Raw genomic sequence first — 26,684 nt, 5'->3', positions numbered from 1 at the left:
AACTTGAGCATATCTAGAGGAGGGCAACCAGAATGAAAGAACTAGAGACACTATGGAAGTATTAATGGAAGAGATGCAAGATCTTTATCCTATACAGGAAAAGACTTCAAGTGGGATGTTGTTTTCAAAGGTATGGAAGGCAGTCATGTAGAAGGGGCATTTGTTGGGCTCTGTTCAGCTCTATCAGTGATAACTCACAGAGAGGCAGAATTAGACTCAACCCAATGGAAGACCTTAGACAAGACATTGGCTTCAAGACAATGGAAAACCTAATAATTAAAGATCTCCAAACATCAAATGGGCTGCCTCAGGAGGTACTGGATTTTTTCTAATAGGAGGCATTTAAATGCTGATTGACTATTCATTAAGGAATGTTGTAGAGATTTCATTATGAATATGTGTGGTACTAGATGACCCCTTGAAGTCTTTCCAGTTCTGAGATTCTGTGGATATTGGGACTAAAACTATGATTTCACTGAAATAGAGAATTCCTAGGTGAGAGAATCCTTCTACCAAAGTAATTCAGCATATGATCTGTAATTTGTTAAGAATTGCATAGATCACAGAGGGGTTAAATGATTTGTCCAGTCAGTATTTAGCAGGTCTTGATGGCTTCTAAGCCCAACTCTCCATCCACTATATTGTGCTGCTTCTGTGATTCTTTGAGTTGACTCAGATTGTGTTGCTCCAAATTTCTCTCCTGGAAATTGCCTGAAGCAAAGTTTCCTCTGGATTCCACGAAGCAGATCCATTCATAATGCTACCCAGGAGTCACTTGTGCTTCTTTTCTCTGGGCCCCCAGGCAAACCCCTGCTATTACACACTCAGAGTGAATGTTTTCTCCTGTGAATGTCAAAGTCATCAAGTTGATGCCTCCTACTTTGTCCCTAATGGAATTCTTCTTTGAGTCAGCACACCTATCAATCATTGCCTCCTTCCCTACTTGTCATTCATCAGCCTCTGAGGTGAGAAAAGTTGCAGGTTTGGAATTCACCAGTGGATTCTCCCACCTGCTTTTGTTCACTAAGAACATTAACTTCCGTGTGCTTTCTGAACTAAAAACTAATGCCTGGCATGAATGCTGACTGCTTTCCAGGCAATTGACACATAGAGAGCATATTCCTACTTGACTCATGAATAGGAAAACACAGCTGATATTCCCTCATTCTGAAACTGTCTCTAGCTAGACTGACATTTGACCATAACCCCTGCCATACCCATCTCCAAGTAAATGGGCATGTCCATTACTTGAAAATTATTCAGGACTTTCAGTGGTCCTGAGATGCTCTCCAGTGTGAAAAACCCTTACCTTTAATGTGTATTTTCTGCAAGAGATGTGTTATGGGTTTGAATCTTGGAACATCATGATCTCAGGAGAATAACAATGACTAAGTGATGGAGATCTAAAAAAAAATCAAAAGAGCAATGAAACACACTCAAAAATACCAGGAGGAAAAACAAAGTTCAGAAGCGGACACAAATAAACAATTTTAATATGACCTCATTAAATTAAAAATAAAGTTTGAAAAGAGAACAGATTGCATTTCACAGAAGCTCACAGTTTCATTTATAATTCTCATTTGTCCTTTCTCTATTAGGGTTGTTTGTGTTTGTTGAGGACTGCTAAGTTCACAATGAAAGAAATAAATTTTCACAAAAATAACAACAACAGCCATGGCCACTGCCATTTACATAGCACTTTAAGGCTTGCCAAGCATCTGATAATGAAGGTTAATTCTCACAACAACTCTGCAAAGTAAGCTCTGTAATTGTTCCCATTTTATGGTTAAAAGACTTTCCCAGGGACTCAAGCTAGTAAATGTCTGAATCAAAATTCAAATCTATGTCCTTCTGACTCCAAATCTAATTATCTCCACTATACCAAAGTGCCTTATTCCAAAAGTGTCATGAAAACATCATCAAATGTATATATCACCAGAAAAGGAGAAAGTTGGTTGCAGATAGAATCAGCATTACAAAATATTTATAAAGTATTGAGTTTGAAGGAAGAAATATCTGAATTTTAATTCTGCCTCAGAAACCCACTATCTAGCTATGTTAGCATGACATATAATTTAATACCCATGAGCCTCAGTTTCCTGAACAGGTCTTAGATGGCTCTGTGATGCTGCTGCTAATAATTATAATACTATATTGAGAGTGAGGAATGAGAAATGGAGACAGCTTGTGCTTCCCTAGTATTTCTGAAATATTAAAGGAACCAAGAAAAAGTCTCCAGCTTGTTTGGTGGATCATAGAGGTAGAAGGGATTGTAAGAGGCATTGAGTCCAAAACTCTCATTCTAAAGATAAGGAAACTATGACTTAGTGATCTGGAGTGATTTATTTATGAATATAGGTATATATTATGTGGCAAGTCCAGAATTCAAGCTCACATCCCATGTCTTATAACCACTCTACCACACCGAATCTTCCGTAGATGATGTAGAAGAAAATATTGTCAGGAATCACCCAGCATGAGAAAGTACATGGGGAACTGGATCCTCTGGGACAAAGCAGACCGACTAGTCCATATTCCACATGGTGGCCTCTCAGATACTTAAAGATAGCTGTCACAAGCTACTCCTTTTCTCCAAGTCTAGAGCTAAGTGTCAGAGTAGAGAGCTGAGCCTGGAGTCAGGAAGAACTGAATTCAAGTCCTTCCTCCAATGCTTCATTTGGAAAGGTCAAGGTCATCCACCTCAACACCATCACCTGACTTTCATCTTGCCACTGAACTTTGATGGCTCTACAGGATAGAGTAAGAATGACAACTCTTTGAGCTCTGCCTCACTTAAATCCAATTCATTCCCAAGTCAAGACATCATCCTCGGGAAGTCTTGTCCTCTTTGAGAATAAAGGATGAACAATAATTGCCATAACACAGCAAATACAAAGTAAGATCAACAGAAGCATAGGACCTATTTCTTAGGCTCCTAATCCAAAATCAGGAAGATTAGAGATCTGAATCAAGAGCAGTTAGGGAAGCAAGATAGATCATATGCAGAGCTTGAAAGATTAAATCTAGAAATTCAGAACACCAGGAGGGAATGAACATCTGCAGTCCTTAAAGTGCCTTCATTGTCTCATTTACCCGATCCTTATGTGTTGCACATATGCATGCCCCATAGATGGCTAACATCAGCCATATGCAGAGGTAGCCAAATATATCATTAGGTTGAGAAGCACAAAATACCAGAACACTAAAAATGGAGTTCTCCTGCCTCATTGTTTTTTGCCTTTGTTCAATTTTCACTAACATGAAAGGTTGGAGAGAAGTTGTGATACGGTTTAGAGGACAGCACCTGCAAGATACTTAGCTTCTCTGGGCCTCAGGTTCCTCATTTATCAACTGAGTGAATTGAACTAGTTGACCCTAAAATCATGTCTAGCCCTACCATTTTCAATTGTAAGTCTTCTCTAGCTGTGACATTCTATTTTCTGTATAGAGATCATTCTATTCCAAGGTTCCTTCTAGTTTTAACATTCTATTCTCTATGCTGTAATATGCTGTGTTCTAAATTCTTTTCCAGCTTTAAACATTCTATAATCCAATGATTGTATTATAGCACCTTCCTAGGCTGAGGCTTATTCTAAGAGGTTACAATAATAGGAAGACTGCCTTTACAACCTTCCAAAGTCTTTGAAGCCTTGCTATAGCAATACTCCACTCTTCGTGATGGCTGTTAGAAAAAATTTACTTTACTAGCAAACAAAATAGAGAAGAAACAATAATTTTGTATAGTAAGTAAATAATCTTATCAAGACAACTGCCCATGATCTTAATACAGATCCCCTAACAATCTACATTGCACCTAGAGTATTAAAATGCTATTTTGCAATTCCAGACTTTGGCTTTTGGGGATTATTTTATGTTTCCCAAATCTCACTTAGAAAAACATGTAACTGGTAAACTGTTTGACTTTCAGTGCCCATTTGGTACTTTGAATCAGAATTTCAATGTGAATATGAAGCCCAAAGGGATTTCATTTTACATCATCCCCATCAATTTGAGGTTTATTTGCCTGAAGGCCCATGACAGATATAGCTATCTCAACTGGGTTCTGAGATTTTATGAGGGAATATGGGCTAGAAATGCTATTTTAAGCCCCATTTAGGGTTTGCTCAGACTGATTTTATGGGGAAACTTATGATTCTTCATAATTGCAAGAGTTTACTTCCAGAACATTCGTGGGAGATATTAACTCTGACATCTTTTCCTTTTTTGAATGATACTTTCAGGGCACCAGTGGCATCTCTTGTACCATAGATCTCAGCACATTATTTATGAGCTAATGACAGGACAATAAATATGGCATTAAATAGTGGTGAGATGACATTTGTGGAGCCAAAGTCCCAGGAGACTGATGGCGTGCCTATGTGAAATTGCTCTGCCATTCTTCCTCAAACTATGAATCACAGCTTCGATAAAAATGTTTCTACCCCCAAAATTTATTTCTATTTTCTTATAAGATAAATAGATCATTTTAAATGGAAACTGCCTCGTGAATATGCTCTCCTGCAAGAAGCAACCCTTGGCAGGCTTGTAAATTGATTATGATAGAAACTTACAGAAATTTCTACATGTCTGCATGCTTTCTATTTTTTTTTCAGTTAATACACTGCAGAAAGGATTAATTCCATAATGGTGGGGAACCCTAAATTAAATTTCTATTTGGGGGAAAATGCTTTTCCTTCTATTTACACCTTCATGTTCTAAAAGTTCACACCAGAAAAAAGAAAAGATCAGCAAAAACTAATCAATCTCTGTTCAGATAGAAGTAAGATAAATAGATGAGAGACAGAGAAAGATGAAGGAGACAGAGAAGGAAGAGGAGGAGGAGAATGAGAAGAAGAAGGAGGAGGAGAAGAAGAAGAAGAGAAGAAGTAGGAGAAGAAAGAGAAGGAGGAGGATGAGGAGAAAGAGTAGGAGGAGGAAGAAACTAGAACGTATGGGAGAGAAGATAGGACAACAGAAGAGAGTATTTATTAAGTACTTACAATGTGCCAGACCCTGGAGTAAGCACTGGGAATACAAATACAAGTATGGACTATAGTCTCTACCCTTAGGTAGTCTGCATTGTAATGGAGGAAGATAACACAAAGGTAAACTGCAAATCTGGAGGTTAAATGAGCAGGCACTTAGTATAGTGCCTAACATATAGTAGGCGTTAATAAGCGCTTATTGGCTTTAAATTGACCCATATAAGGGAAAGGTAGTTAGTGAAGAGGAAGAGATGAAGTATGTAGCATGCAGTCATGAAAGAAGTGAGGTATGGCATACCTCTTCCCAAATAGTGGTCTAGATAGGAGGTTCAATAAAATGATAATAATTTTTATAGATCTCAAGTTTTTGTGTTAACATACTACCTCACATCTTGCTGCATGATACTTTTAGTAGTATCTAATTCCAAAGTCTGGATCCAAAGAATTATCTAAGCCTAATAATATTCATATCCAATGTTGAGCACATGCCACAGGGGAAGCACATACTAGGGTTTCAAATTCATTGTTCTCCAGTTTTTCAAAAGGAAAAATGAGGCAGGATAAAGAACCTGAAGTTAGGATTCTGGGTTGATCCCATATTGGCTCGTATGATTCTGGACAAGTGCTTTAACTCAATAGCCATTTGTCTCATCCACAGGGGGGTTATTATTTGTACTTTAGAACTTTTTTTGAAGATTGAATGAGATAATGTAAATGAAGTGATTTTGAAGCTAAATAGAAGTTGTTATTAAATGGATTCAATTAAATAATTCCCTTCCAGGATGAACTGGTGTTGTGTAATAATGGTGTGCCTTAGAGTCTTGGAAAGGACCCTAGAAGGCAAATGGTTTTCACAAGGAAGTTAACAATGAAGAGAAGTAGATGAGACAATCTGAGGATGACAGTGGAGACCATCTGCTGAAGATTGGAGGATATGGATCAAGGATGCATGTAGAAGGATTGACCATGACAAGCAGAAATATTACCTGTTTATTCAAGACTGAAGAGGGAATAGTGGGAAAACATATCTGAGTGATGTGAAGTAAAGAGGAGGGGAGAAGACAGAGTTCTCAACAAATGACCTGAAGAGATGGTGAGAAAGGATGCTGCTGGAAGTTTGAGGACAGAAGAGGATATTAGAAATAGACATTGCAGAAAGCGGGATAACTTAGGGAGATATAAAATGATTGCCTTACTACACTGAGAGCCCAGTTGAGATAAGGCAACAATGAAGTCATAGGTAACCTGGGACCTAAGAATAAAATTAGGTAAATTACATCATCGTCATCATGATTAGTGTCATTCTCCTCCTCATCATCATCTTTATCATCGCACCCCAAAGTCATGGTGTACATTATACAAGGAAGCAGTAGAAATTATATAATATATCAAAGCATCCTGCAAAAATATTGTACATACTGCAAAAATTTACCCAGTGGCTAAAATTATACATAAGAATATGTATATTTCATGAACTGAAATGACAAATCCCAATATTACAAATACTGACATCAAAATATCCTCAAGAACTTGAACAAAGAAATTGACCTTAAACCACATTATCCAAGAAAATAATTTTTGTCCACAATCACCTGGACATTACATTGACTGATACAAAATTTACAAATAACATTTTATACATATATAGCCAAACTAAATACTTATAATCTACAAGTTAAATGGAATGAAAAGTTTTCCAAATACAGAGATATAGTAGAAATCAAAATCATGTGGAGACAGGATGGGTCATATATTATCTGTATCACTCTATGTACTTTGTTGTAGTTTTATTGAAGCTGATTTCAGTAAGCCTATGGAAGATGTAGGGAAGTTAGGTGGAAAATTGGATCCATTTCTGGCTTGGAGGCAGGAAGATTCATCTTTGTGAGTTCAAATCCAACCTCAGACAATTACTAACCATATGACCCTGGGAAAATCAGTTAATTTTGTTTGCCTCAATTCCTCATCTGTAAAGTAAACTAGAGAAGTAAATGGCAAACCACTCCAAGATGTTAGCCAACAAAATCCCAAATGGGGTCACAAAGAGTTGAATGTGACTGAAATTATGAACAATAACAATATAGAAAATTACATCTTAATAGTTTTGTTAAACTACAAAAATCAGTTATTTAACTACCTATTCAATAGTCCACAAACGTGATGTATAATAATAATAGTATGAACAAGATAATGCCTTGCTCTGCATAATGCTTGTTTCTTTCTGAACTTCATCTAACAATAAGAGAGGAATGGTTCTTACATAATAATAAAAATAAAAAAAATAAATGGGGTTTGTGAAATAAATAAAATCTAAGAGGTCTTCCTTCAGTAACACATAAATTCAACAAACAACAGATTGACAAAGATGCTTTGAACATCTGAGGCATGTGTATTGATTTGCAAAGATAAAAGAGTGCATGACAAATTTTCCAGGACAATGCCTTTCCCACCAGAAATTGCAAATGGGTTTCCATTAATCTGCAGGACATTAAATATAAAAGAATAATCTCAGAATATTGGTTCTTCTCAATATCATTTTTATGTGAACTCAATTTAAAAAGATGGCAGAAACATAGAAAGCTGTAAGATGACAATGAACAAATGCCAGTCACAAGTAGGACTTGGGAATCAGGTCTTCTTGACTGAAAGGCTTGGCCCTCTCCATTGCACCATGATCACTTTCATTATCTTATCACAAAGAGTCAAAAGGAAAGATATCATGGCATAAATGGATTAGAAGCCAGCTTCATAGAAGGGCTTGGATACAAGTGCTGCCTCTAATATATATTGGTTGTGTTTCACTGGACAAGTCACTGAACCACTCAATATCCCCAGGCAGCCCTTTATATAAACTGAGAAGCTGGTATCATTTGTCTTGATAGAAAGAATTTGTATATTGAAATTCTCCTGTACTACTAACAGCACAAGTTTGGACCATAAAGAAAAAAACAATTCTAAAAGGCCAGTTCTGAATATGTTCTGGCCTTCTTTTTATGACTCAAGGTTTATTGATATTTTAGCAAATATTATATTACTCTGTAATGCAGTGATGTAATCAAAGCTATTAAGATATCTAGGATGACTCTTTAGTACTAAACTAAATTCCCACACATTATTTTGATAGCTGTGCCTGACATTTTAGATTTTCCTATTCTTTCTCTTTTAAAATTATTTTATTTGTTTTCATGTTCTGCAATCATTTCCTTATATTTTAGATTTTCTCCCCTCCATCTCCCTTCTTCCCCCCTCCCTCCCCACTCCCTCCCTGAGACAGCATGCAGTCTTATATAGGTTCTTCACATACATTCCTATTAAATAGGAATTAAAGGACCTATTAAATGACCTTAGTCATGTTGAACAGAAGAATTAAAATGAATGGGAGACATCATACAACAAAACAAAGCAAAGCATAATAGAAAAGAAAATGGTCTGCCTCATTCTAAGATCCAATTCCATAGCTCTTTCTCTGAATGTGGAAGGCATTTTGCCTCAAAAGTCCATTGGGAATTTTTTAAGGTCCTTGCATTGCTATAAAGGACTAAGTCTACCAGAAATATCCTTTCTCTTAATCATATGAACTAGCACTTACTAAGCAACTTTTATGTGCTGTACACTGTGCTAAATGCTGGGGATGCAGAAAGACAAAAACAGTGTCTGCTTTCAAGGAGTTCAGAATCTAATGGGAGAGGTAACATGTAGATAACTATGTATACATACATATATGTGTGTATACACACACACACATACATATGTACATATGTACTGTATAAATTGGAGATAACCTCAAGGGAGAGGAATTAAAGGGGATCAGAAAGGGTTACTTTTAGAAGATGGGATTTTAGCTGGGACCTGAAGGAAACCAGGATAGCCAGGAAGCAGAAATGAGGAAGGAGAGCATTTCAGGCATGGAGAATGGCCAGAGAAAATGCCTGAAGTCCAGGGAATTCTGTATCTTTTTCAAGAAACAGCAAGGGACAAATATCATTAGATCATAGAGATCCTTTGGAGGAGTAAGGGGCAAGAAAGCTGGAAAAAAAGATGAACATAAAGCTTTTAAAAGCCAAACAGAAGATTTTGTATTTGATCCTAGAAGTAATAGGGAACAATTGGACTTTAAAGAATGAGGTGGGGTGGGGGGGCAGGATTGGAAGGAGGCTATTGTCAGACCTGAACTTTAGGAAGATCAATTGTCCAACTTATGAAGATTGACCAGAGAGAAGCATGACTTGAAGGAAAGAGACCAACTAATGAACTACTGCAATAATCTAGGCATAAGGTGATGGGGTCTGCACCAGGGTGGTGAAAGTGTTAGAGAAGAGAAGAGTCATAGCTGTATAGGAGAGATTTTTAGAAAGGTCGAAATCTGCAGGACCTGGCAATTGATGGGAAATAGGGGATAAGAGAGAGTGAGGAACAGAGGATGATGACCAGGTTGGAAATCTAGATGTTTGGGAAGATGGTGGTCTCCTCAACAGTATTAGGAAAACTACTACCACATGTCACTGTTTCTTCTCGTAACTATGCTTCCTTCTAATAGTCACTCATATCGCCCCTCCCCATGCCCCTTAGTTACTTGTAATCCTCTCTGGGCTTTAGAGAGCAGATGACTTACCCATTTTATGAAAATGATATGTGAAAAACAAGTAAATTAGCGGCCCCAATGCCTTTTTTGTTTCTTTCTCTAATCTCAACTGGAATTTAGATAGTTGAGGCTGCCAAGGAAGAAGACGCAAGTAAAGGAGGTGTCAATATCACTGAATATTTATTACAGCACATTATATTTGTCATGTTGGCATTGTAACATGATAGGTACCTGGCATGAACAAAGGTATTTTGTAACTAGCATGACTCTGGTGGGCAGAGGAAAAAGATCCGGGCATCTAATTTGATGACACACATTTGGCTCAGGTTTAAGCTTCATCCTGCCTACCCTTTACAATCTACATTTCCTCCATCTGGGATTTCACAGGCCGGCAGTAAACAAATGCAAACTTTCATTTCCATAATATGAGGGAAGATAGGTCCCCAGAGTGGAGCACGCTTTTTACCCTTCATCCTGGAAATTTAAACCAACAGATTTGATAATAAATGTTAAGGGTGTGCAATTAACATACAAAGTAGCTGCTTGGAAAGGGCACGGCAGACAGGAGTCTGGCTCCAGTCACTTCTGTGCACTCTAGATATGAGACAGCTAATAATACTCTATTTATGTGTTTCCCTTGGAGGTGCTCTGAGTGCTTTGTAAAAAGCAGCTCACTAGGCTTTCAAAAAGTCCCCTGGAAAACGCAGGTGACCATTGTCATGGCCCTTACTTGGGAGGTGGAAAACTTGAAGAACCATGAAGTCAACAGAATTATCCAAGGTTTCATTGGTGGCAAGTAATGGATATGGGAAGAGAAGAAACTTCCTGAGTTCTAATTCAGGATTCTGATGAACAGAAATGAAAGAGGACATAGACCTTGTCTCAACATAACATCCAAAGAAGGTATAATTAAACTGGGGGAGCAAGGGATCAGAAAGGGAGAGTTTTTATATGTTGAGGGAAGAGAAACTGGAAGAGTGTTCAATGTAATAGAGGGAGATAGACTTCATGATGACACCCCTGGAGAGGCTGCTACTGGACGAAGGGGAAGAGAGGACCAGATGAGGCCAGAACTCACCAGTAGCACAGATACCCAAGGGATGAAGAATGAAGGAGAAGGTAGAGGAAGCATATCAACTTACATCTTCCTAATTTCTTCAGTCGTGCTAACTAAAGGATAAAAACAGTTGTTTTCACTTGCTAAAGGAATATCAATGCCAAGAGTGTTTTCTAAATGCTGATGCCCTGAAGCATAGCCAATAGTTCCCTACCCTATTAATAAGCTTTTTTTGGGAAAAGTTTTTGGAGAGTGCTTAGGAAGAGAGCAAAATGGAATTCAAATGAGAGCATTAAAACACAGGCTTAGCTAGGTCAGGTACCACAGGTTCTTGACAATGCCAAATATAAAGGATTGAGAGGAAAGAGAAAAACTAGAAAATGGAAGATATTCAGACTATCAACATTTACTTGGAAACAAGTAGATAGACTTCTAGGAGGATTGTCAATTTCACTGTCTCATTCAATTTGTCTTCCTTCGGCTTTGCTCCTACTGTCCCATTTTGCTTTGACTTGGCATAGCCCCCACCCAAAGGATATCACATACTCTCCTCTGATTTAGCCATATCAGTAATATTGAAGGAGAGGATCTCATTAATAATGTCCCTTTCCTGAGCTGACCTCTCTCCTAAGACAAGGACTTGGGGTAGATTGCTGTGATTTTATTGGTGTAGAAAACTTTCAGTGATGAAATTCCCTCTACCAATGCCAATCAGCTTTGTAGCCCTTATTAGAGCCTGAGAGAGTTGACTCAGGCCCTGGAAAGTTAAAGTCAAACCTATCATTATGTCAGAAGTGGGACTCGAACCCAGGTGTTTCTGTCTCTGAAGGCAGCTCTATTCACTTCCTCATGACACTTCTTCAGATAAATGATTGCTCCTTCAAAGGTAAGATGTAATTGAAGAGGCTTTTATTTGCACCATTTTCTACCCTTCGTTTGTGTATGTCCCTACAGCTTTCTTCCTTCGGGTCATTGGCAGCCAACTCCTTATTAAGCTTTCTGTTTAGGGAGCAAAGAAACAAGTAAGTGAAACATGATGCTGTTAGTATTCTACTATTATTCCTCACAGTGATTATACCTAATAGAATGGAGAGAAGATTAATATTGCTTTTGCTAATGACCCAGCTCCTTCTAATGCAAACTAGAAGTATTCATATTTATCTCTAAATAACAAGTCAAGACACCCGCTGTCTCTCAAGGCAACTAGCTTTGGGATTTGACAACACCTGGCATTTTGTATCATTCCCTCCTCATAATATGATCTTTAAATAGACCATAAGGCAAAAATTCATAGGGTCCCTTTCTTGTCTCCATAGAATAGGGGGACATCTGGGCCTACTGAGAGGGCAACAACTCTTGTTGGCAACTAAGGATTTCTATGAGACTAGTTAAGGAAGATATGTATTCCAGGCATGGAAGATTGCCAGTGTAAAAGCATAGAGAGAGGAGATGGGAAGTTGTGTGTGAGGAACAGAGAGCAAGCGAATTTGGCTATGCTTTAGGGTACAGGAAAGGAAACGATGTAAAGAGATATTGGAAAGATTGATTGGGATCATCATAAAGGCTATAAAAGTCAAATATAAGAGATTATATTTTATTCTAGAGGTAATATGGAGGCACTTGAATTTACTAAGCAGGGCAGTGATGTGTTCAAATGTACATTTAGGGGAAATGATTTTAATGGTGTAGAAAATGGATTAGAGTGGGGAGATGCATAATGCAGAGAGATCTATTAGAAGGTAATTCTGATAATCCATTGAAGAGGTGAAAAGAACATGACCTAAGGTGGTAGTTTATGATTAGACAAAAGAGGTCAGATAAGAGGGATGTTGTGAAAGTAAAATGACAAAACTGTCAACTGATTGGATGTGGACAGTGATGGAGAATGAAGACTTGATGGTGATGCTTTAGTTATGATACCAGAAGAATACTGGTAGTGTTAACAGAAATAGTAGTTTAGAATAAGAAAGGATAATGAGTTCTGTATTGGATACGTAGAGTATGAAATGTCTCTGGACATCTATTTTTGAAAAGCCCAATAAGCAATTAATGGTGTGGGACTGGAGATAGACTAGGACTACATATATAGTCATATGTGTATATATATATATACATACATACATATATATATATAGTTGTAGAGATCTGTGAGTCACTTGCTCAGAGAGGGTAATTAAACTCATCAAAGCTAATCAAGTCTCTGACAGCATAAAGAGAGAAGAGAGCCAAGGTCAGAATCTTGAGGCATATTAATAGTTATGGGGTGTGATGTGGATGATGAGCCAGGAAAGGAGATTGAGGAGTGTTCAACAGGTCGGATGAGAACCAGGAGAGAGTAGCATCACAAAAACTCAAAGAAGAGAGAGTATCCAGTAGGAGAAACTGGTCAAGAGTGTCAAATTCTTCATGGATTGAAGTCAGGAAGGATGAGAAATGATAAAAGACCATCAGTTTGGACAATTAAGAGATCACTGGTGAATTTAGAAAGAAAAGTTTCAGGTAAGTAATTAGGTGGGAAGCTAGAAAGATCAAGAAGTAAGAAATGATGAAGAGAGGGAAAACATAAGATGGGAGATGTAGGCAGCTGATTTAAGAGTCTGATAAAGGAAAGGCAGATACAGAACTGAGTCTTGAGGAATGATAGGATCTGGTGAAGGTATTTTAAGGATAATGAGAACTGAAGGCAGTTAGAAACCACTATAGAGACAGTGAATGAAATTTAGAAAGGGAGGATGTTAGTGGGACAATCTGCCTGAGAAGACAGGAGAAGGGATAAAGGAACATATAGGGGGATTGGCTTTCGTAAGTGGAAGATTCATCTCATCAGTGACTATAGGAAACTGTAGAGGTTAATGTCAAGATAATTTAAGAAAAATACAATAAAGGAACTTCATGGCAAATGAACACAATTTGGCCAGTAAACATTTTGCCAGCTGAGAGAGTTGCAGAGGTGCAGGTTGAGAAGGCTTAAGAAGAGGAAAGTTTAGAATAGCCTTTGTGAGAAGTGGAATAAGCTATCAGTTAGGAAGGAGTAAAATGGTTTTGCATCTTTCTGTGAGGTTCCACTTGAGATACAATAACATCAATTTGTAGTCTACCCGAACAATCTGGTTGTATGATTTCCTCCAGTTCTATGAAGCACAAAGGTAATCATTTAGAGTTGGATTTTGATGGTGACAGGAAAGGGAGCCAAGGGTTTGATAGTAAATAACAAATTTTGTGGATTTCAATTGATGGAAGGTCAATTAACTGGTGAGAACCTTGGAATTCATCACATCATGAACTGATTGAAATAAGAGAATACTTAGTAGGTAGAGAGATATAATAGCTCTATTCAAGCATTTGAAGATTTGTCATGAGATTGAGGAATTGGACTGCTTCCTCTTGTCACCAGGAGAGTGAACTAGGAGCAAGAGATGGAAGTTACATCAGCTTTTAGCTTCACGTAAGGAAGATAAATAGGCTGTCCAAAATGGAAATGTTCTTTTTCCACAAGTGCCTTCTTCTTCACTGAAGGACATCACATAGACGTCCAGGCACTTGCTAGAATGTTACAAAACAGATATTGTGAAGTAAGGAACAAACTCACAGTTTTGTTTTTATTCCCCATAATGTGTAGGCAGTGATGATGCTGGATTATATCCCTCAGTAGAAAGCAATCTTCTTGAGAACAGCAACTTGTTCTTTTTGTCTTTGAATTCGCCAATCTCTCGCAAAGAGCCTTACATGCACAAGGGGTTTAATAAGTGTGTTGGATTAGGAAAAAGTGTTACAGACATAATTGGTTAAGGTTGGATTAGATAGATGTATCTTGTGGCCCCTTACAACTGTAAATATCTTGATACTCTGGATAGGAGAGAAAAAAACAGGAAAGAAAATGGGCTGAGAAAGAAGGGAAGGAAACAGAGAAGAGTGGGAAAGGAGGAGAAAAGAGAGGGGAAGATAGAAAGCAAAAGAGGGAACAGGGTCTTCTATTCTCTGTTAAACTTTCTTGGTAACCTCTCCAGCTCCCATGGATTTAACTATCATCTCTATGGCTATAATAATAGCAGTAATGATAATAATAATAGTTTTCTTTTATATGGCACTTTAAAGTTTGTGAAGTGCTTTCTCTAAATTTTCTCATTTGAACCTCACAACAACACTATAAAGTGGGTGTTCCTCTGTCTGTCTGTCTTTATATATACATACATACATATATATATATATATATATATGTATATAAGAGGGGGGGGTAGCTAAGTGGTACAGTAGATAATTCACTAAACTTGTAGTAAGAAAGACCTGAGTTCAAATCCAGCCTCAAACATTTACTATCTGGGCAAGTCATCTAACCTTTGTTTATCTCAGTTTCCTCATCTGTAAAATTGGGATGATAATAGCACCTACCTCCCAGATTTGCTTTGAAGATCAAATGATATAAACCCAGTCCTTGGCATACAGTAAGTGCTATATAAATGTTAGCTATTTTTAACTTCATTTTACAGATGAGGAAACTGAGTCAGGTATACATTAAATGACTTGCTTGAGTTTTTGAAGCTACTGTCTCAGGTAACATTTGAACTTTGTTCTTCTTGACTCCAAGTCCCATGTATATTACACTCACCAGCTGAAAATCTATACATTCTAGCCCAGTCTCTCATCTTCATTTCAGCTACTGTCTTTTGTACTGGATATCCTAGCAGGGAAAAACTGGTGCTGGGGATAGTATGGGGAACAGAGGAAACATTCATTAAGCACCTCCTATGTGTCAAACATTGTGCTTAGTACTTTATAAATATTATCTCATTTGATCTTCACAACAACTCTGGGAGATAGGTGCAATTACTATCTCCATTTTACAGTAGACTACTGACATGTAGAGGTTTTGTCTTGCCCAGCATCACATCTGACCCTGGTTTCAAAGTCAGATCTTCCTAACTCCAGACTCAAAACTTTATCTACTATACCATCTAGGGTATATTCAGAACAGAACCCATTTTTCTGCCCCAAACTTGCTCCTCTTCCTAACTTTCCCATTTCTGCTAATGATAACCCAAATCTATCAGTCTCCTAGGATCATAAACTTGGTGTCGTATTCAACCCCTTACTCTCCTCCCCCAGCCATATCCAGTTAGTTACCAAATCTTGCCATTTCTTTCACCTCCCCAATAAATTTCAAATTTGACCATTTTTCACTATTCTTACAGTCGCCATCTTTGTTCAAACCTTTGTCTTCCTAGACTATCTCCAAGTTGATCTCTTTTTTTGGGGGGGCGGCAAATTTGCCCCAAATCTTTCCCTATTTCAAATCATCCCATACGTAGTTACTAAAGTGATTTTCCTTAAGGTTAATTCTGACTTTGTCACTCCTATACTCAGTAAACTTCCGTGGTTTCCTATTTTCTCTGGAATTAAATATGAACTCCTCTGTTTAGCTTTTAAAGTTCTTCACAGTATGGCCCTAACATATCGTTTTAGCCTCATTGGGCATTACTCTCCTTCCCACAAGTTATAATTCAACCAAACTAGCCTTCTTTCCATTTTTTACCTGGACTGTTCTATACCTCAAATGGCCACCATCCTACCTCAACCTCCTAGAATTCTTTTTCCTTAAACATTGGCTCAAGAATCAATTTCTACCTAATTTCTTTCCAGTCACTGCTCCCTCCACCATTGCTACTGCTCTCCCTCCCTATTTCATATTTATTTTCCTTCTTTTTATTCTCTTTTTATTTCTTTATGTGCTTATTGTCTTCCACATTAGAATGTAAGCTCCCTGTGAGTAAAGATGGTTTCATTTTTTGTTTTGGTTTCCCCATTACTGGGGCACCTAGTAGGTACTTAACAGATGTTCGTTGCTAGGGTGATTATTTAAAGAAAGAGAATGATGTGAAAAGAGGAGAAAAAAAGAGCATAAGAGAAATTGAAAAGATGCAAAGGGTCATCCTTTCCATTTTCTCATCTCTTCTCTTGTCTCTGACCTTCCCCCTTCCCTTGTCATGACAAATGAAGAAGGAAACATGGGAAGAGACTAGGAGTGTCAGACAGGAGTCCTGATGTCCAAAGTTTTTTGAATGGAATCCAGAAATCTACACAGTTTTGAAGAAGAAAGTTCCTACCTAGTCGAAGCTAAGTCAAATAATCTTTTCAATTCCTTTTTATTTGCAAAGCCTCAATGAAAATGGAAGGCTAGCCATGAGGAATTCTAATCCATCAGCAAACCTCTGAGGCTACTTGAAAAAAGACAGGCTCCCAACACGAGCAAATTGAAGGCATGGTCACTGCTCTTCCAAAATGACATTTTATTTAGCAAGACCCCCTACAATCATGAGGCAAAGAATGAAAGCAAAACGACTAAATCCAAGAATGTAGTGGAATGATTCAGATTGCACTATCATATTTTACCTGAACAGCTGTCATAGAGTGAACTGAAGTGGAAGAAATCCCAAGCAGAATGTACAGGAGAAAACCCAAGTGTTTTTTTAAGAATTACTTCAAACTATACAACATGACTGTAGGTGTTAGGGGAAGCAGCAGCCCTAGCCAGTCAGGTGTGTACCACAATGGAAGGGGCAGCCGCTCATTCTGAGCAAGGTCTTCTGGCTAACTGTCAATCTGAGAGTTCAGATCTTGAATTATTTAGTATTTCAGAAAGCAACTGTACGTGCTAGCTAACCCTGCCACATAGTAAGCTCTTAAAAATGTTTGCAGGGTGATTAGACTTCACAGATGCTCAAGATGAGTGACTGTCTTTCCATGCTTAATCACTTATGAGTTGTAAGAACTATAAGTTGTTACATTTTAAAATATGGGAAGAAAAAAACATAATAACTTAAGAGGAGGGTGGATACAGCAGGTATAGCTCTGGGTCTGGAATAAGGAAGAATGAAGTTCAAGCATGACCTCAGACAATTAATCTGTATGTGTGACCCTGAGCAGGTCACTTAACTTCTATTTACCTCAGTTTCCTCATCCGTAAAAAGGGAATAATAATGACACTCATTTCACATAGTTATTGTGGGGACAGATTGAGATAACATTTGCAAAGTGCTTTTTAAACGTTTAAAGTTCTATGTAAACGTTAGTTAGTGGTTTTATTGTTTCTTTCTGCTATTAGCTATTACTAATGAAATGGAACTAGGAAATGGGGGAAGATCCCTGAACAGTACCAAATTCCCAGAGAACTCCAGGACCCAGACTCTAAAAGAGGGAGTGGCCCTTGGACCAGTCAGCTTCTTAGAAGGAAGATCCTGCATGTGGCCTCAAAGCTTGAAGTCCAGCAAGGGATTGAGTCACAGTATAGAGGAAAAAAAAAAACTCTTTGCCACTAACACAACTTATTTTAACAGTAAAGGAATGCTGGGAAATGGTGTTACCTCTAGAAACTCCAAATTAATTTTTTCCAACATGAGTCCAAGCCCTTACAATAAACACTGGGCATAGAAACAAAAAATTAAGACAGGTCCCGCTTTTTAGAATCTCCATATTAATGGGAGAGGAAACTCATATGGAAGGTTTATAGCTTCAAGTCTGATAGGAAGGGCCCATGATCCCTAGGGTGCAGAAGCACAATAAATGGGTATACCTCTTCTTTAATGTCATTTCTGCTGCTAAAACCACATCATATTATGACAGTGCCAAGTTCTTTGGTGATGAGAGCTTTGTTTTCTGGGTCTTCAGTGGCTGTGACTGCACCACTGACAGAAGTAGTTTCCAGAATGTATCTCCACAGGATTTGCTTCCCTGGATAATGGCTGGGAAGGTTTGACAAGAAGCAAGGCATGTGGTGTGGGTAGTGACGGTGGGGGAGGCAGGGGCATTACCACCACCAGGGGTCTTAGAATTATCTTCCTGGATGTGTCAGTTGGTCAATAGTTAATGATGCTGATGAGGAAGGAAAGCCCCTTGCCTGTATTGACACTCAGATGCTGAGGAGGGTTGATCCCTTTTCTACAGGAGCATTTTCTGTGGATGATAGATCTGGGTAATGAACTAGAGGAAGGGCCCGTGATCATAAAGACACTACTATTCCCAAGGCCATTGGGTTCAGGATCCTGGGATGGGTCCATCCAGTTTCCAAGAGAAGAAAAAGTCAAGGTGCTTTTGGTGATTTGCCTCCATTTGCCAGAGTTGCTCCAGCTTGGCTGGCTTGTTAAAAATAAATGGAGGAAAAATTAGCCTTTACTTCTTGTTGTGAAAGATTTTTGTGAAGGAGGTACTTTGTGAACTCTAAAACTAAAGGAGTATAAGTGTTATTACTTTGAATTGTGTAATCAAATTACATCACTGTAGAAAATCAAATATTCTCAACTTGAGAGAGGGAACCTCAACACCCATCTAGTGAAACCTCAAGAAGATGTCCTCTGTGACCCAGGTAACCAGTGGTCTGATGACTTTTGTTTGACAACCTCTAAAGAGGGGAGTAGCCCCCCCCCCGTCCCACTTTGGGATAGTTCTGATTGTCAAGAGGATTTCCCTTCTATCCAACTGAAAGGTGCCTCTCTGCAACTCCAATGCACGGCTCCTATTTCTACATTTCTGAACAAGTCTAATCCATTTTGTATCCTGGGGCCCAGGAGACTTCAGGTAGGATGGCATGGGGCCACATAACCATATGGCACATTACTCTTTTCCTACTGAGATTTTGTTGTTATTGTCTCCCTGACTTCCAAAGAAAAAACCTGCCATTCTTTGTTTCCAAGAATGAGATCACAATGTGTCTAATTCTTTTCCTTTTATTTCTTGCCTCCATCTTCTTGTTCATGGAACAGTAGTTAAAGATGAGAAATGGAGTCAAAATTTCTGAGAAACATACAAATGAGCTTCATGGAAGTTTTTTTTTTCTTTTTTTTTCTCTTCCATTCGAAGGGTTGGAGGAGGGCAGTACCACTTTCTCTCACTTCGTTAGATGTTTTCTTCAGGTGCACTATTCTCAAATCTTGCAGTATTTCTGGATAGGGGGAAGTTTACAAGATAATAGGAAAAAAGGCTATTCAGACCCAGGAAAGCTGGAGGAGCCAACCCAAAGAATCATAGATTCCTATAATGAATAACATTGTGTTGGCAATGACCTCAGGGGTCATTTTACTCAATATATCTTTCACAGTGCTTAGCAGAGCATTCTACATATGATCAGGTTAACTGAATTCAATTTGGCAAATAAACCTACAGTGTATTAGGAGTTGGTCAAATTATAAAGTTAATTCCTGACCTCATGGTGCTTACAGTCTAGTAGAGAGATAAGACCCAAAGATGTTGATAATATAAAAAAAAAAAACTTTAGAATAAGCCCAATAGAGGAGCTCAAAATATTAGATGAATTCACACAAAGAGGATGTTACTATGGAAACTCCAATTTTAAACTACTGTTGACCTGGGGAATTAGGGAAGGCTTCTGAGAGGAAGCACTATTTGAGTCCCTTTTTAAAGGACAATAGGATCATATATCTATATCTATATATGTGTATACAAATATATATATATGTGTGTATGTATATATATATACACACATATATATATACATACATATGTGAGTCAAAGGGACAATTGTCATATAGTCCCACCTAGACCCAAAACGATTTCTTATTTCAACTTTTTTCTCTCTTTCTTCCATATACCCTATGGCATCTTCCCTAACAAGTGACCTTCTAACTACTGTTTATAGACTTCTAATAGGGGGAGAGGGAGAAAGCCCATGTAGAAACCCATTCCATTTTGAAATAGCTCTAATTCTTAGGAAGACTTTTCTTTTTTCCTTAATATAAAGACTGAATTGCTTGTTTTAAAATGTCCATGCATTTATTATTCCTGGTTTTGATGTCTTTAGGCCAAAACAAAAAAATCTAATTTCTCTTCCAGAAGATAGCCCTTCAAATCCTTGATAGCTGTCATATTCCCCCCAGAGTTTTCTGAAAGCGAACCTGAGAATCCTAGGTTCCTTCAATTGGTCTTCATATAGCATGAACTCAAAGTAAATTACCTTATTCTCTCCTCTATATTTCTCTAGTTTATCAACAGGCAAGTGTTGGGGTGATGTGATAGGATATTCCACATTTAGGGAGCGAGGTGATAAATTTTACAGTATGCTCAGCAAACTGAGAATAATGATTTGTCTGGATCATAGAGTGATTTATATCCATAGCTCCCTTGGGTGAGTGTAATAGAGTGACTTTTCCCACCCACTCTAGAATAGGGATAGATACCACTAGGAGGTTCATGGATAGGGCATTTGCGCTAATAGAATCAAGTTCAAATCCATCCTCACACACTTACTAGCTACGTGACCCTAGGCAAGTTACTTAACATCTGTGTCTCAGTTTCTTCAACTATAAAATGTGGATAAATATTAACACCTACTTTCCAGGATTGATGCAAAGATAAAAACGATATTTGTGAAGTATATAGCACACTATTGGCACAATGCTGATGTTTAATAAAAGCTTATTTCCTTCATAAAGGCTCTTACTTGACTGCTGAGTCAGGACTCCAAGGATTTACTAAAAAGTTAATCCTTCTACCTCATGCTTCTCCCTCTTGTTGACCTGGAGCAGGTAAGGATGATTTTTAGAGCTCCCCTAGTGGGAGGAAGGCCCTTTTAGATACTGGCCTGCAAGTTGTGAGCTCATAGTTTCCTAGGCAAGTCTGCATCTGAGATGGGGTTACCTCCTAATAGTGTCTTTCATTCACTGGTACTGGGTCTTATGAGATCTTGAAAGGCAGCCGAAGCCTTACTCCTTCGTGGGCTCCTGGGCAGCATATTATCAGCCACCAGAACAATTTCATTAGCAAAAGCAACAGGAAAAGAAGGGATGGGGAAAGAGCTGCCCACAGAGAGCAAAATCATTGAATCAAAGGACCATATTGAGGAAAATGAAATGAAAAATACTTAATAAGCATCTCTCAAAAAGAAGTGGTTTGCAAATATCCCATTGAGATTTGAATATTAGCCTCTCCACTGATTGCAATAATTCTGCTTCTTGTTTAGCATTCTTCTTTGGAAGGAGTAAAAGAGACTGTTCCATACCTAATTTTTGTTTGTACTCTGGGTGCCTCTTTTACTTCCTTGTCCCTTGATGGACAGGTCCCCTTAGATTAGAGCTAAAAATAGAATCATTCCTTTGGAGTCTGAGGCAAAAGTGAAAATGAAACACTGGAAACCTCCTTCCTCACTGTGGACACAGCGCAAGAAACCCATGGCAAAATCTGTAAGGCAAGTAAAGGACAGAGTTTGGGGAAGTTTGCCAACCCCTGTGGCTTCAGCCTAGTGGTGTGCAACTAGCAACAGTACTAGATAGAAGATTACAGCCATAAAGACTGTAGCACCTGTGTGAGAATTAAATGAGATAACACATTGGAAACACTATAGAAACGTCAGCTACTGTTATCATTCCTTACCACCGAGGCACTCCGGCAAAGGCTTATTGCTCACTTGTCAGTTTTTGGAACCTGTTGTAAAAAGTATTCATGCACTCAGGAGTGGTTTGGATTGATGCAACTTCTGACTTTCTTTTCAGCTCTATTTCTTTAATTTAATTTCTTTTCCACAAAAGGCCCCTTGGAGCTATCATGAGTTGGGTCACTGGACTGGACTGAGCTATTGTATGTTTTTTAAAATGCCACCTGGCTGTATGACCATGAGCAAACCACTTAACCTCTCCAAGACTCAGTTTCTTCATCTGTAAAATAGTGATTGTGCCTTTATTTCTGACCTCCCAGGGGAGTTACAATAAGCAAATGAAATAATGGATACCTAGAGTGCTGAAATTCTTAAAGAACTATGAGAGTATCAGCATGACTGCTCTCATCTGCTATGAGTCCAAGTGATTTGTGAGAGGTGTTGGTAAAAAAAATCTTAGATCTTGAAATGAATTAAGAGAGGCATCGCTTTCAGACTTGGGAAAAAAAAAACTATACTCTGGTCATGTCACATTTAGAGTATTATGTTCAGTTCTGTCCCCCACTGTTTAAGAAGGCTAGCAACCAAGGGGAAAAGCATGTGAACTGTCTTTGTGTATTTAAACGGCCATTATTTGGAGAAAAGAACAAACTCTTTTTTCTTAGTTTAGTCTCAAAGTACCAAACCAGGAAGAACAAATGGATGTTGCAAAATAACAAATATAGGATGGATCGGGAAAAAAAAAGGCTCAACAAATAGCACTGATTAAAGGTGGAATAGGCTGCTTTGGGAAGTAGGGAGTCTCCCCTCCCTGGAAGTCAAATCAAAACTGGATGATGTTTTGATAGGTATATTATAATCATAAAATAATAAAAATAAATCAATTTATTTATACATTTATTTAATAAATAAATACAAATAAAAAATAATAAAATAAAAATTTTGAAAGTGAGTTGACCTAGATTCCTGCTGAGATGCTTTCTAACTCTTAAACTCTGATTACATGACACAAGACCTAGTTTATCTGGGACTCACTTATATTTAGAAAGGATGGGGGAGTTAATGGTGGGAGCTACAGAAAGGATGAGGGAATGATCTAAGTTCAATTGAGCATAACAACAAAAGTCATTAGGGTTTTGATGGGCTTCAAGGTAATAAAAAAGGAGGAAAAATCTGAGGATACACATGAACCATCAATTCAAAAGATCATAGCATGACATCTAGAACAGTTCTTAGAGATCATTCCAGAAGGTAAATATATATATGTGCATACACACAATTATACTCCATGAATTTTATTTTATGCATTTAAAAACATTACTCTGAGAAAGAGTTCAGATTATTTTTACCATTATTTCAATTTCATTGTAAGCCTAAAGTTATAGGGAAAACACAATTATACATACTATGCCTTTGAGATCAAACAATAAAGAAAATATCTAAGACTACTGAAATATTACAAGGTTTTCAGAATAATGTGTGGGGCAGTTTGGGGTCAGAGTTCACTTCTTTTATTTGGGGGAAGCAGAAAACATGGAGAAAACTGAAATAATAAACTTAAAAATCTATTTTTGAAACCACGGAGTCTTAGCTTCTGAGTGATTCAATTTCTTTATCTTTAAAATGGGGATAGTGATAATTGTATTACCTGTCTCCCATGTTCAATTTTAAGGATACGAAATCTTTCCTAGGGTCACCCAGCATATTATTCTACATTACAAAGTAACAAATACATAGCTCCCATTGATAATAAACTAAAAAATCTAATAACCATTGCATCTTAAGCTTTCAAATGACATGAATAGAAGTCCCTCAATGTGATGATAATAATGATAGCAGGCATTTATCTATTGGATTGAGATTTGTAAAGTACGTTACATCATTTTATTTGAGTTTCACAGTAACTTTATGAAACAGGTTTTAAGGTCATTTTGCTGCTGAGACAACTGAGGCTTCACAAGGTGAAATGATTTGCCCATGTTCAAATAATTAGAAAGAGGATTAGAAGTCTGATCTACTTGACCCAAGAAGAGTAGTGGTCTGTTACACTAAGCTTCCTCTCAATTAATTCTCATAGTTTCATTCAATGACTACTTTTATGCTTTTTCTGAGAGTCCATAGGTCATATTTTCTTTATACTAAGTTCTGTCGTGCTGCACAGAGATTTTTAAAGTTTTTCCCATAACTGTTTGTTAAGGGAGTGGGGCATGGAGAAATAATAACTCTATAGATTTTGTCGAAGTTCTATCAAATGCTACCATTTAATGCCAAGACTAAATCACTAGATTTTATAGGAAATAAAGACCTTACAAGACAATAACAACATTAAATATAAGGCCATTGCAAAGTTCATGAGGCTGTATTTAAAATGCATAGCTTTTTTTTGAAAGGTAATAGCATGGCTTTTAAGTGAATAAAATTCTTCTTTGAGCACGGAATTATGGAAGTTTCTGGAATCAGAATCAGGAACTTTGGTTTCAAGTTTCTGCTTTGTTATTTCTTAGTCCAGGTGCAATGGACAGAGCATTGATTATGGACACAGGAGGACCTGAGTTAAAATCATCCTCAGACACTTAGTAGTTGTACAACTCTATGCAAGTCATTTAATTCGTTTGCCTCAGTTGCCTTGACTGTAAAATGCAAATAATAATACAACTACTCACCATGTAGTTAAGTAATAATATTTGTGAAGTGTTCAGCACAGTGCTTGGAACATGTTATGTGCTAAATAACTACTTGTTTCCTTGCTTCCTTTTCCCTATTTTCCCTCTTTCCTTCTTTCTTCTCTCCTTTTCTTTCTCTTTCCATTTCTCCCTCCTCTTTCCTTTGTTCCTTCATTCCTTTTTTCTTTTCTTCCTTTCTTTCATCCCTACTTTTTTTCCTTCTTTCCTTCCTCCCCGAACCTCGAATTTCTCATCTACTGAGTGGAAAGAAGGGCTGTGTCAGGCTAGACTAGACGGAGGTTGAGAGAATCATGTTTGATATTCTAATACTGTGATTCTATGATTCTATTATTTGGATGATATAGATAGAATTAAAGTAACAGCAGATGGCAGAGAGAAATACCCAGACCATGGAAACAAAGGAAGGGAAAGTACTAAGCCAACCTAGTCGATTTCCAGTAAAAGTCACTCAACTGGGTGATAATTTTCTTTAGGTTGTAGAAATCATTAGTAAGAATGGTAAATGTTTTAAAATAAAAAAAAAATTGGGGCAAGGAAGGTGACAAAACCTTATTTAAACTTTTGGATATTGTTTTGGTTTCCCAGTCTGCCTCTATCAAAAAAAAAATAGCCTCCAGGAATTCAATTTCTCCTTTTCTAAACCAGGCATAGTCAACTCTCAGCAGATTAGATTTTCAACTTTGATTGATATATTATTTACTGTTGATTCATTAATTTGTTTATTTTGTGTCAACATGCTGGAAGCTCCTTTTATAAGTAAGAATGCAGCTGTCGGGCTTCTCACCTACAACTGGAACATAGAAAGGATTCACGCAGGATCAGGAAGTATGAGTGGGTGGCAATCATTGCTACTGAAGGGAATGCCTACAAAGCTCAGATCAAGATTCATTTACTAATAGTGACACATTTTATTTATTTATTTGTTATTATAGTTCAGTTCTTTAATATAATCATAGAACATTAGACATGGAGTCTAGACATTAAGCAAAGCACCTTGTATACTAATATTCCCTTGGTTCTTTACTGTACTGGATGTTGGGTTTCCTTCCAGTAATATAGATCTCACTGGACTGCAAGGTGGCTCAGCTGATAGAATGTCAGGCCTAGAGTCAGGAAGACCTGAATTCAAATCTGGCCTCAGATACTTACTAACTGTGTGATCCTGGGCAAGTGACTTACCCCTGTTTATCTCTGTTTCCTCATCCATATAATGAGCTAGAAAAGGAAATAGCAAACTCCTGTAGCATCTCTGCTAAGAAAACCCAACACAGGGGCAGGAAGAGTTGGGCATGACTGTAAATGATAAAACAATAAAAAAAGGAGCTAAGATGGTAGAGTCAAAGCAGGGACTTACCTGAGCTCTACCCCAAACCCTTCCAAATACCTGTAAAAATAACTCTAATCAAATTCTAGAGCAGCAGAACCCACAAAATGTGACAGTAAAACAAATTTCCAGCCAAAGACAACCTGGAAGGTCAACAGGAAAGGTCTGCTGCACCAATCTGAGAGAAAATTGCAGTCCAGCATGGGCCACACAAGCACAGACTGGGCCTAGGCAGGTCTCAGGGAAGTGACTCACTGGCAGCTGTAGCACTGTTCAGACTTCTCAACCCACAAGTGCCAAAGACAGCTTAGAATGTCACTAGGAAATGTTGATCATACCTTGATGAAAGAGGAGCTCGATCAGGCCTCAGCCTCAGGGTGGTGGTGGCAGCAGCAGTGGCTACTTTTGGAGCTCGCAGCTCACAGAGAGTGGGAAATCAAGTGGCTGATCAGAGGGGGATTGCAGGAATAGCTTTGCTGGTGCTCAGGCAGGATTCTCTTTATCTGTCCATGCTTAGATCTGGGTCATGGGTCTGGGGCAAGGAGAACCACTGGGATGGCCAAGCTTGTAGTGGTAGTGGAGAGGGAATCCTCACAGTTCCAAGGCAGAAAACACTATTGGGGTCACTGACAAACTACAGCACACCTCTCCTTTGATGATACCACCTTGGAAGAG

The sequence above is a fragment of the Notamacropus eugenii genome, chromosome 4 (genome assembly GCF_028372415.1).
Source record: "Notamacropus eugenii isolate mMacEug1 chromosome 4, mMacEug1.pri_v2, whole genome shotgun sequence".
NCBI lineage: Eukaryota > Metazoa > Chordata > Mammalia > Diprotodontia > Macropodidae > Notamacropus > Notamacropus eugenii.
This window is presented reverse-complemented; position numbering follows the sequence as displayed.